The sequence below is a fragment of the Anas acuta genome, chromosome 11 (genome assembly GCF_963932015.1).
Source record: "Anas acuta chromosome 11, bAnaAcu1.1, whole genome shotgun sequence".
NCBI classification, from domain to species: Eukaryota; Metazoa; Chordata; class Aves; order Anseriformes; family Anatidae; genus Anas; species Anas acuta.
This window is the reverse complement of record NC_088989.1, coordinates 18,868,253-18,880,780: the sequence shown is the minus strand read 5'-3', so window position 1 is coordinate 18,880,780 and position 12,528 is coordinate 18,868,253.

Genomic DNA, 12,528 nt, shown 5'->3' with positions numbered 1-12,528 from the left:
TTCCCCTGCCAACACAGGGCTGGGGCTGCAGGGAGGGGAAACCTGTCTGAGCCGAGGGAAGGATTTTGTGGTGAGGGGCGAGCCTGGGAGCTCGCACAGCTTGTGGGCAGGGGCTGGACACGGGTCCCTGCACCCACAGCACCCGGGCTCACTGCCCCTCTCAGCCAGCAGTGCCCCATCAAGACGGGCTCATGAGTGATGCCGGCTTATTTAGCAGAACACAGCCCCAAGAAAGGAAAAACCAGTGCCAGAGGTAGACAGGGAGACCCAGATCAAAAAAGCAGAAAACACACGTGTGTGCTGGAGCCAAACACGATGTGAAGTTGGTTAACAGCACTAATCTTTTCACAGCTTAAATCTTTAATGCCCCTTATGCACATTTACAAAAGCAGGGTTATGTTATCACTGGTTTGTTTGATTTGATTCAGGGGAGCTAGCAGGTCTGTTTTACACATTTTTAGAAGATCGCCTAGGCTGCCCAGCACACTGGGTGGCCGCACTTCCTGCAGTCAGTAAAAATCAGAAAACAAACAAAATATGCCCAGCAACTCGACACGTTGCATCTTGCTAAAAGAATGCCAATTCCAGATTCAAGTGGCACAGACGCCAGTGCCGATTTTCATTGGGGAAAGCTGCTGTGAATTCATAATGCAACATTTCCAGCTGAAATAATACGCAGACCTGTGTGAACCAAATGTTCACAGTGGGCACATTTTTTCCTCCTACTGTTTCCAAACAAAAATCAAACATAAATAGTAAGAAATCAGCCCATCTCTGGTAATGAATGGCAGCATGAGAACATCATTAATGTTTCCAGTGAAAACCCTTCTGGTGCACTGAATTAGGCTTTTCCTGGAGAGGGGCAAGAACCTTTGTGATTGAAAAATTCATTTTCTGGTAAATCCATGGGCTACAGAGAGAAGGAACTTTGCTTTTTTTAATCCTGACTCAGCTTATCATTCAGCCTATCGTACCTTTTAAATACCAAATTCACCGCTCAGTAAGAACCTGGCTCAGCACTGTCAGGAATCATTCTGCTAGCAGGGAGTCACGAGGTTTAGGTGCTGCTTTACCTTATGGTTCCCCCATTAGGACCACAGCTGGCTCCTCCCCACCCTCCTCATCCTCACCCATGCCCCCCTCTGCCTCCAGCACCCTAGCAAGCAGCAGCAGCAGGACGGGGCTGCAGGTATCCAGGCTGGCAGCACCCGCCTAAGGAGGTCTCTCTCCCACTCCTGCTGTGGGCAATTGGGTGAAAGGACACAGGGACAGGATGAGGACATGCCCCTGGGCGATGGCTGGGAGCCGCAGGGGGGGATGTCAAACTCTGGCACACCAGCGCTGCTGAGCACCAGTAAAAGAAAGCAAACACCACTGGAGCAGGGTGTTTTCTTTCCATTAAAAGGCTGGATAAGGAGGAGGAGAGAGGGGCCTCCTCAGCAGCCTCCTCACAACGGCCGGCATTGTCCGCAAGAGAAGAGGCGAGCGAGGCCATGTGAGAAGTCGTCCACCCCTCAGCAAGCTCTGGTAACTCCAACAGGGAAAAACACAACAGGAAAACACCCTTAGAAGCCTTCAGTGTCCATCCAAGGGGCCGAGCAGCACAGACACTCGCCCAGGGTGTGTGCGGCCTCCCGGCAGGCAGCAGCTGCGGCCTGGGAAGACAAAATTCATGAACCAGGCAGCAGTGAAGCTGAGAGTGGCCACTTCAGCAAGGAGCTGGCAAGCCTGGCCTGCAGAAACCTGGGCTCCACATCCCACAGACAACATCCTCAGTCACACAGGCACTCAGGAGAAGCACTTACTGGTGCTAATGCCTTGGGTTTTGCTGTGTTTTGTCATATTCCCTTTCTCTGCCACAGAGCTGCCAGGATCCGAGCCCTCCTCAATGTGTTTCTGCATTGCTGGGTGCCTGGACCTCGCTGCCTGCAGACTGTCTATCACGTTATCCATCCTTTCCATGGCACGATGCCTGCTGAGAGCTACACGTGCACTGAAACGGCAGGAGGAGGCAAAATCCCAATTTTTACCCTCAAAATATATCTTTGCTCAATACACCAGTTCTTAACGTTCCGGTAATGCTGCAGTGATGAAAGGTGTGAGCTGCAGAACACCAAGTGAACAGTGAGAAGTGTTAAAAGGCTGTGATAAAATTCATTTCCAGACCCTCGGGGAAAAGGAAGAAGCCCATTTTCCCCTACCAGAGTTGAAACCTGCCTTGCAGAAACTGAGAGGCTGCATTTCTTTGAGAGGCTGCCTCCCGCTCCCTGAGAAACCCCTGGACTAGAAATCGCTCTGACTACACAACAGCAGTGATAAATGAGGATAAATGCATATTAAGAGATGGAAGAGCAGATAAAAACAGATATTGGCCATGCAATCAATCCATATAGTGAGAATAACCACCCGTAAATAAGTTCCCCTACTTTACTATCTCTTTTTCCACAAGAATCAGTTGTGTTTTCTCTTTTTTCCCCCATCAGCAATAAATGATATTTAGGGCTCTCCCTTAAACACCGAGGTATGCACAAGAAAAAAGTACATATTCTGCAGCATTACCTGGGAACCTCAGCCAGAAATCAGGACCCCCTGGGGTACGTTCTGCACGGAGCAAAGCCCTGGCACAGCACTGGCAGCAGTTTCAGTTTACAGGCTGCGGTCAGGTTCAGAAAAGCATGAGAGCAGCACGGCAAAGGCCATGAAGAGCAGAAGAGGGACCCTGTGGTGCCTCTCCATGAGCTACAGCAGTGAGGGGACTCCTCTCCCAGCAAAGCTGCGGGCAGTCAGCAGCTGCTCCTATCTGCTGTGCCAGAAACAGAAGACTTCTCCCACCAAGGGAAAAAAGAAACTAGGTGAGAGGGACCTCGGTACACGTGGCACGGGAGGGCAGAGCAGCCTCCTATCTTCTCTCAGCACATCTGTGCCTGGCCGAGGTACCTGGCATTGACAGGTTGCTTTCCCCCATCAACACCACACGGAAAGGTTAACAGATGCTTCATGGTCAGGTGATGGAGACCTGTTGTTCAGGAGAACAGACAGAAGCCCATATCCTCTTCTCCACGCTGTTTTCCCCCAGGATTTACAGGTATTGCTGCCCGTGGGCCCTGCAGGCCCATCCTGAGGCACGCTGCCTGGTGTCTGGGGTGCCAGGAGCCGCACAAAGTGTCCTTCCCTCAACCAGCACAGGCCCCTGGGCCCAGCTGCTCCCAGCTTTCAGTCAGGGAGCCTGCATTTCTCCACAGTACAGCCTGCGTGCTCCTGAGGACCCCCCATGCTCTGTGTGAACAAAATAAAGTGAACAAATCAGAATAAAAGTCAAAAGTCTGTCCTCGCCTGCAGCCCGGCTCCACGCACCCTTTGCAGTACCACAACCACATTCCCTTAGGAATAGCAGATAAATACATTTATTTCCTTGCTGTGCCACCCACCCCCTTCCCAGGAGTGCAGGAGGACATGCAGACAGACAGACAGGAGCCCGGGCTGTCCGTATGTCAGAGAGGCAAATAGCAGGCTTCAGCTGTTAGCTGGAAAGGAAATATTCATGTCATTTTTCATTAGCATCTATGTGTCCAAGAAGTCCATCTTTGATGCAACATTTGTTCTCTTCCAAAACAACAGAAGAAATCTCCTTTTGTATCTATAGTCTTACACCTGTTTAGTCAGAGGTAAATGAAAAACAACCAATGTAACGAGAACACGAGCAAGCACTGGCTTGTGTTTGTCCAGCCGCGGGCAGTTCCCAGCAATTTACATTCCTGGAGCCACACACAGAGGCTGGAATTCCCTCCCCATCCCACATCTGCATGTCCTGGCTGGAACCAGAGCCCTCGCACCATCCGCAGCTGGTGGCAGGACAGCAGCCCTGTCACAGCTCAGAGCTCAGCATCTTCTAATCAAATCTTTTTTTTTTTTTTTTTTTTTTTTTTTTTTTTTTGGAAACCACTGGCAGTAATGCTTTCAAAGATCATTTACATCTTCAGAAAGATGTTCCCAGGGTGTTGTTTGGTTGTTTTGTTTGCTTTTGTTTGTTTTGAAAAGCAGAAGCTAAGGACGAAAAAAAGTCTTTAAAATGATGTGTTTATCTACTGCCTTTGTTTTTCAAAGAAATGAGAAAAATATTTTTCAGGATTAAAACAAATGTTTGTCCCACTTTTCCTCACCAAGTCAACGTTTAGTTGTCAATTTATTTTCAATGTTGGAAGAACAAAATTATTCTGAGATTTTCTGTAGAAAAATAATTGCATCTACATGCAATCCTTAATCTTTACTCAAGGATGCACAAAGATAGTGTAGTGAGAATTAACCCACTGGAGAGTTTCTCTTCTGGTGGAGATTTGTACCTGCTCATAAACCAAGCAAGTCACAATCTTGATGATTCTACTCCTTCTCAAGGTCATTTTTGAGGATTTTTCTTCACGTGTGTGTTTACAAAACCACTTCACATATAGTGCGTTCCTGCTGAGGTAACTTGCTAGTATCTAGAGACAGGCTATAAGCACGGCAGGATCCAGGGACCCTCCAGCTCCTGCCATGCGAGGGTCTCAACCATCGACCATCCCATGGTGACCCCTGGCCCCGACGGCCCCGAGCACAGCCCAGATCAGCACCTGCAGGGGCATCGGCCCCGGTGCCCCACGCTCTTCTGGTAACTGCCACCAGGAGAGGCTTGGGTCACAGACACAGCCTGGGTTTGCCTCTGTACAAACTCGTTCTCCCTCTCTGAAAACACAAGGATTTCTTTCTCCTCTCTGCCTCTCCGCTTTATTTGCAGGTTGTCGCTGCTGGGCAACCTCAGCTCTGCCTCCGTCTCCCCTCCCAGAGGCTGGCTGAGGCGGCGGCACGGCGCGCAGGCGCTTCCCAGCTCCTTTTCCCATGGAGCTTGCTGTGGTGCTGCAAAAAGCATTACTTCTGCAAAAACAGCTCAGCGGGATTTGAGAAGTTTTATATCCTTGTTTACATTAGCTTGTTGGATTCTCCGAATAAGAGTTTAGCTTTTGCTGAATGATATATTTCACCTGGCAGAAGAACTGATGCTCCATTTCTTACAGAGGCTGAACTCCCATCCACTTTAAAAGCTGTCTGGCCAGCATAAGACCTGGAAAACCATTTAATGGAGCCATTTAGTACTGAAAATGGCCCAATAGATGCATGAAAAGAAGCTTGTTTAAATGTTGGAGACAATTAGGGCATCCCTTAAATTAGACAGTGGCAAATCTTTCTCCCTCCCCTCCATGACTTGCAAGCAGCAGGTTTGACATAATTATTTTCCCCAGAAATTAAACTATGCTTTTACCCTGGAAAAACAAGCAAATGCATTGTATGTTCTCATCGTCATGAGAATGAGTTACTTAATAAAAATCTTAACAACTCAGACTGTAGAACTGTTTCCTTGGATTGCAACACTAAAGGATCGTATCTAAAGGCTTTCTGTAAACTATTATAAAACACACACTGTCATCCCCTGAACGTGGAGAAGCACTATAATCCTTAAAAGCAGCTAGATACAACACCACAGCCTGCAGACATAACTCTGGAGTCCATCACAGCAGTATGAAAACTTTCATTTTTAAGATTTTTGATTAGGTCTAACCCAATGCCACTGTCTGTCCCGCATTCGGAGTAAACTGCATCAAAACATTTTACACGTGGACAAGGAAAATAGCTAAGGAGAAGCACAGCCTGAGGTGGGCTTTCTGCAGGTAACCCATCAATTTCAGGAACAGCTCTGTCTTCTTGCATTAGAACTGTTCTTGGCCAAGGACCAGAAGTGATGTCTGGCCGACCCAGCGAGGCAGCAGAGCTCCCCGCAGTGCCCTCACAGGCCGGGCACGGAGGTGCCTCAGCACCGAGAGCTGCGGGGTGCTGCAGCTGCCCGGGCTCGAGCCAGTTCATAGCTACAGCTCTCTTCTGGGTCTGCAGCAGTCAAAACAAATATGACAAAAAGTCATCTCTCTCTGCTATCAAGAACAGGTCAAACCCAGTTACCTTGCTGCTCTGCTCCCTGTCCTGCTGAATGCCAGCTGCCCCCTGCTGTGTCACATTTAGAGTGAAGCTCTCTTATTTTCTCCATCCTACACATTAGGGTCACGACACCGAAACTCTAAGGAAGGGGATCAGAGTGAGCAAACGGCAGTGGCCCAGCTCTGAGGAGCAGAACACAAAGCCCCTTGCCTGGAAGATAACCTCAGGATATTTTGAGAGCACTGACTTGCGGCCCCGAGGGGGGCAAAGGCCAGGGACACACTGCCTCTCATCTTATCAGGGTACGTTGGATGGGGGCAGGAAGCCACATTCTTTACAGCTAAAGCTCCTTTGCCCTGGGAGGACAGCAGCTCCCTCTATTTTTCAGACATACATACCGGGAAAGACAAGAGGAATTAAGTTTTCTAGGCATGTTCAGTAACCGAGCTATGAGTGAGCTGCTGTATGTGTAATTAAGAGCAGTTTGCAGGACTCACCTCAGCCATTTCCCTGTCTCACAGAACAGCAGCAGCCCACAGCACATCCCTGGCTGCAGCCTCAGCCCAGCTTCCCGCTGTTATATCCAGAATGAGACAGAGCAAACAGCACGGATGCGAACGTGCCATTTCTGCTCTCAGGTCAAGAATGCAGAGCGAGGCACAGGCTCTCCATATGACTGAAAATGAAGATGTCCAGGGCAAATACAAGAAACACTTACAGTGCTGTTCACATTTTGCAGCACGCAGGGTGTCTGTTGCTTACAAAGTACCCTCTATAATTTTATAGAGAGCAAAAACACCATGGCTCATCTTTCTTGTTCCTTTGATTTATTTTTCTCTTCCAAAAAGATGGCAATAGGCATTGGAAGCCCCAGGATCACATTTGCAGCACTTATCAGGGGTACAGGAAAGTCTGTTATTAACTTCTCCACCATACACACGCTGATTCACAGGCACAGCTCCAGGTTATCTTATCTGATAGAAGAGGATGTGTGCTTTTGGACACCATGTTACTGCCCATAAATACAGCCTAGCCTTTTTTTCTTTTTGTTTAAATAAGCATTTAACATTGCTAAAAGGGAAATTCATACTTTAAAAGTTCACATCTCCCAGAGGAAAAAAAAAAACAACAACTCCCCTACATAGAAAAATTTGAAAATGAAGAAAGAATTGTAAATCTCAGGAAACAAACAAAACACTCAGTATTTTCTGTAGAAAATCTTTCCCCTTCTTTTAGTATATAAAGCTTATTGATTTTCCTAGAACAAGCAAGGGCACCAACAGAAGCCCCAGCCTTCTCGTGCAGAAGCGGGGCCTGCCCAGCTCCCACAGCCTCTCCTTTACCCACAAGCAGCCCTCCCAACCCCCCAGCCCCAACCCAACCGATGTGAGGCAAGGTATTTTTCCCTCAAGGTGTGAGTTCAGGTATTTTTGCACCCTTACACCACCGCAGACACCGTACCCTTTGCCTCTCCTTCACAGCATCCTTCCTGCTGGAAAGCAGCCCAAGCCCTACATCCAGCTCCAGCGTTTCAGAGAGAGAAGTGCTCCTACAGCGCCGTGGCACAAAAGGGCAAAGAGAGGTCAGCTTCTTGGTGCTATGTACCTCTGCTTTAAATTTTTGACATATTACTTCCGTTAAAAAACCCTCAAAGCTTAGACCATTTTATTTTATTTTTTTTACACCCAAGTGGAAAAAATAAGAACAGAAAAAGCATATGATGTCTTTAATTGGAAAGGAAAAATCCCCAACACATCCATGCTGTCCACATAAAGAACAAACAAAATGCTTGTGCTGATGAACTCGGTACACGCAGTACTGCAAAGTTCAGATTTCCTGCCAGAGTTTCATGTCGTCCACCCAGGCTAAGTCAAAGTATTTCTTTAATAAAAAACAAACCCAGGAACTCTGATAAAAACCTGGTTTTAGTTGCGACCAAGGTAAAATGCAGACATGGAACAGAAAACAATGTTGTAGTTGGACTCGACTGCACGACCAAATCACCTGAAAGCAAATCCCTTGCAGTTACTGTGGGCATTTTAAAATGTGTTTGTTAACTTTGAAATGGATAATGAAAAATGTCTCTTTTCCTAAAAAGACAGCTATATTGTTGTGTAATGAAGAGCAGATGTCAAAAAGTATTTCAAAGCCTCAAAAAAAAATTAGGAGAACTGCATAAAGGCTGCAGTGCGGAACGCTGCCCGTGCTGCCGTGGCACCCACGCAGCGGTCACGCCACGCGCTGCCCCACAGCACCGTCCCCGGGGGCTCGGCCACCCCCTCGAGGGGCAGCAGGAGGTTTGTCTCCATGCAACCGGCAGCACGGAGGGAAATCACAGGACAGATGCGAAGGGAAGCTGCCCTCAAGGGTACAACATGAGGCACAGCCAAGCTGTGGAGATGTAAAACAGCGATGCGGAGCTCTTCTGGCTCCGTGGCGGCCCCATGCACAGGGGAGGATTTGGGCAGTGCTCCTTCGCTCCCTGCAAGCCCAGCAGGGCCAGGGCAGGAGCCAGGGTGCTCCCACCAGGAGCAGAGGGCTGGATCCTGTTCTGATCCGTAGCAGCAGAGCTGCGTTGGCTGCAGGAGGCTTTGCCAGCTTACACTGCCGAGGAGCCAGCTCATTTTTTAAGCACGTGTTGAAAGAGCAAAACTGGGTTCAAGTTTCATGTACAATTTTATTAGAGGCCAGAATTGAGGCCAACTGTTTATCTGGTGTTTGGCCTAAGTGCTGATAAAGACTTGGCTGAAATTTACATAATCTGCCATTAATAAATGCAATTTACGATGGTCTCAAGCAAAGACATGACCACTGCTGGCTCCACGAATGGTATGCTAGGCAGCAGCCAGGCTTTTAGTCAGTACAGAGACGAGACTTAATTCATTTCTTGTCCCTAAATGCTAGTTCCTTAGGTCAGACCTGAGACAAAGGCGTGCGTTAATCTACAGGCTCCACGTCAGAACTGCTAGGCTTTACTAACAGAAACTCAGTTGCTTTAATGCAACCAAATGCTCCAATTTATCATTCCAGTGGCCCATCTAAAGCAAGCGTTGGCTCCAAGAACCACCCTCCCATTACACTGATAAGCCCTGAACCTGAAGTGATGGATGTATGAGCTTAATTTTACACACTAGAAGCAGTTACGTGGAGAGCAGTGGGACAAATCTCAGCTTGTAAACACCTTTCCCAAACTGGAGGCATCGAGATCACAGACAGAGAAAACTTATTACTCACTTTGCTCCACCCCTCCCTTCTGCAACACACACACACCAGCTTTTTTTTTTTTTTCCCCCGTGCACTGTGGTAGTTTGTGAGCAGGCACAGGGGCTGTCTATGTGCTTTACGCCTGCACAACCCTTACCCCAAACACCAGGATCCCAGCTCCAGACTGGGTCTGCTCAATGCTCCCTACAGGTCAGCTGCTGAACGCCCCAGTGCAAAACACTGCAAGGAGAAGCAGCAGAGGCAAGCTGACAACAACCTGAATATACAGCAATATCTCCGGTTTCTATTCATGATGTCTAACCAGAACAGAATTCGAGGAAATATGTTTATTTGGCAAACGTCGCCCTATTCATATGCAGCGTAATATAAAGGTGCATTTTCAATTGCCTATAACGCATTAAAATTTGCACTTAAGAATAATGGAATGTATACAGATCTGAGCCTTACATAAGCTCTGCATGTTTAAGGAATGTATATTCAAATGTACATACACATTTATAGTTTAAATTCGTCATTTGAAGAGTTCCATGTCCCTATCTGAAAGCCAAGACATTTCTTTTCAAGATCTGTGATGAATGAGATCCAGATACAGGGTTGTTTCACATAAAGCATTGTCAGTGCCAAAAGCTTCATCCAGAGAAAAATTCCAAGAACAATTATGCGGATCTAAATATCAAAGACCTACTTCTGCTGTATTCCAAGGAAAAAAAAAAGACATCTATAAATGCATGGATAAATCACTTAAGAAGTACATGTCAAAGGATATTAAAGGCAGGCACCTAAAATAATTTCTAAAATATTGCTAAATGAGTAATTTTTGGATTGTCCTTTCAGGGCTTACTGTAACAGTGCTGTGATTTAGTTCTAAAAGATTCTAACGTGTTTATTTATTTTAATGTGGAATTTAACCATCAGACTTTAATTCCTCTAGATAATACGGCTCTACAGCAGGACAGAAGTCAAAGGAGATAAAGCAAACAACAGCAAACATTGCAAAAATTTCACTGAAAAGCATTTTTAAATTCACCTGGGTTCTTTCCTCCCTCAGTCTCCACATACTTTGAATTACTCCAATACTCCAAAACCAATGCCAAAATTCTTGGCATCGAAAGCTTCACCACTGCTGAAATTTGGCCGCAGGCACAAAGCTGTCAGGAGCGAAACGTTAGCATTTTCTCCGGCAGCTCTCAGCAGCAGACCCAGGTGACAAGTCCTCCTCCTGCCCTGTCCACCCTGCTGCCCAGCTGCCAGCCCTGAGCACCTTTGGGTGGTGGCAGCCCACCTCTGTGGGTCACAGCTCAAGTCCAAGCACTTCCTATCAGTGCTGAAAGCAGAAAAGCCTGACTCATGGATTTGGCTGCTTCGCATCTACCCACTCCTTTGAGTTCAAGGAGTCCTTCATGAAAGAGAGTGTTATTTTATCTCAGGAGCAAAACAAAAGGGGAGCCACCAGGGCGTCCAGCTGCAGAGCTGGAAGCTGGAGAGGCGGCACAGCACTGCGGAGGGCAGGCACCACACGCAGGGTGAGGCTCAGCAGCGTGGGTTAGCAGCTTGCTTGCAAAGCCCTCACTGGCACCAAAACATCTACACAGAGCAGCACCTGATACTGCTTTGGAGTAGGCCAGCAAACTTCTATTGATTTAGCAAAGAAAGAGTGAGTCTTAAGCAGACGCCAGTAATGAAGAACAAACCCAAACCCAAACTTTTGGCAAATTTGTGCACCCACATTGCTGGCCTGGTGCCAGTGGAGAACCGAGGGCCACAGACACAGCACACACAGGAGCTGGGCCACAGGGGCTTGTAGCTCATTTACGGACTGGAGTGAGTCCCAAGGTGAGAGGCAGTGAAGGGGCAGAGAGAAGAACCACAAGGAAGCTGCAGTGCTGATCGCCAGAAGGAAGGGACCTGGCAGCAGGCAGGGAGACGAGCGCCATCAGACAGCCTCCAAGAACACACAGCAGAGGATGCACCGAGTGCCTGCAGCACCAGCGGTGTTGGGGAACTTGGGCTGCCTCCTACACCTGCTTGTGCCTGCCAGCCACGGCACTCTGCGTGAACCAGACTGAGCTGAACCCAGCTCACAGCCATGAACAGAGAGAAGAGTTCGGCCTTTGCTGAATCAAAGACAGACTGGCAGTGCTAGGGGGGTGAGACCTCACGGTGCCTATTTGTGCTTTGCAAGTAACAGCACCGCTGCCGTGGGTTTTTTTTTTTTGGCCAAACACCTCGACTCCGACCCTCAGCAGCCAGGACAGAGGGAAGGACTGGTCACCCCAGAGCTCTGCACGGGGCCCGGCTGTCGCTCCAGAGTCCCTCTGGAGGGTCTGTGACTGCCATGGCTCCCTGGCATCCCAGCAGCGCAGCATAACGTGCATTTCCATGCCAGAGGTAAAACCAACCCGAACATGGTGTAACTGTAACCGTTTTTGTTAATAATCATGAGAACTGATCTCAATTAAAAGCAAGCAAGCATTACTGTGCTTATGTCATTAACCAGTGATGGCGTCCCTTTAAAGAACATCTTATATAAATAAGACTTGGATGACTTATAAAGACATATATAAAATAATTACAACAGCTTATTATAGTGCCACAGTTGACAGAAACATTCCATGACTTCAATAGTAAATATAAAAATGCTGCTTGTAAACAGCAAGGCTATTAAATTTGCTTTACAAGCTCTTTGTCATATGTAGCATACCTGGCATTTGGCCACACACTGCATGGACCTGGTTCACTTGCCTGGGCGAGATGCACAAGGCAGTGGCCCTCCTGGTTTTATCAGAGAATTATGGATGTCCTTGGCTTGAAGGGGCCCAAGAGCACACCAGATTATACAGCAAACAGACTGCCATAAACAACAGAACTGCTTTGACAGCATGGAAGAAGAGATCCCCCAACAGACCCAGCCCTAGCTTTCTTGGAGGTTTTGTGCTGCTGGAGCCCACAGGAACGGGGTGCTCCATGGGGCTCACCGCCAGCAGCCCAGCCAACACACCGCGGAGCAGCCAACATCACCTCCTAGCTGCCTGCTCTGCTCCAGGGGTGGCACGTCAACGTTTTGCAGCTCATCCATTAAGTTGTGCTGAGCTGGGCTACGTGCCGACTTTTTTTTTTTTTTTTTTTTAAATTTTGTGAACATATGCAGAACCTAACAAACATACCCATTTAAGGCTGCTTTCATCACAGATTTTACTGGAGTTTGCTGCACTCAAGTTCTCTCCTCTTCCATTAACTCCACTTACACAGGAGCAGACCCAGCCCTACTTCTCCTTCAGACTGCACAGAGATGGCACTAGCAGCTGGGGAGCTGTGCTAACCCACCCTGTGAGCAACACCCCC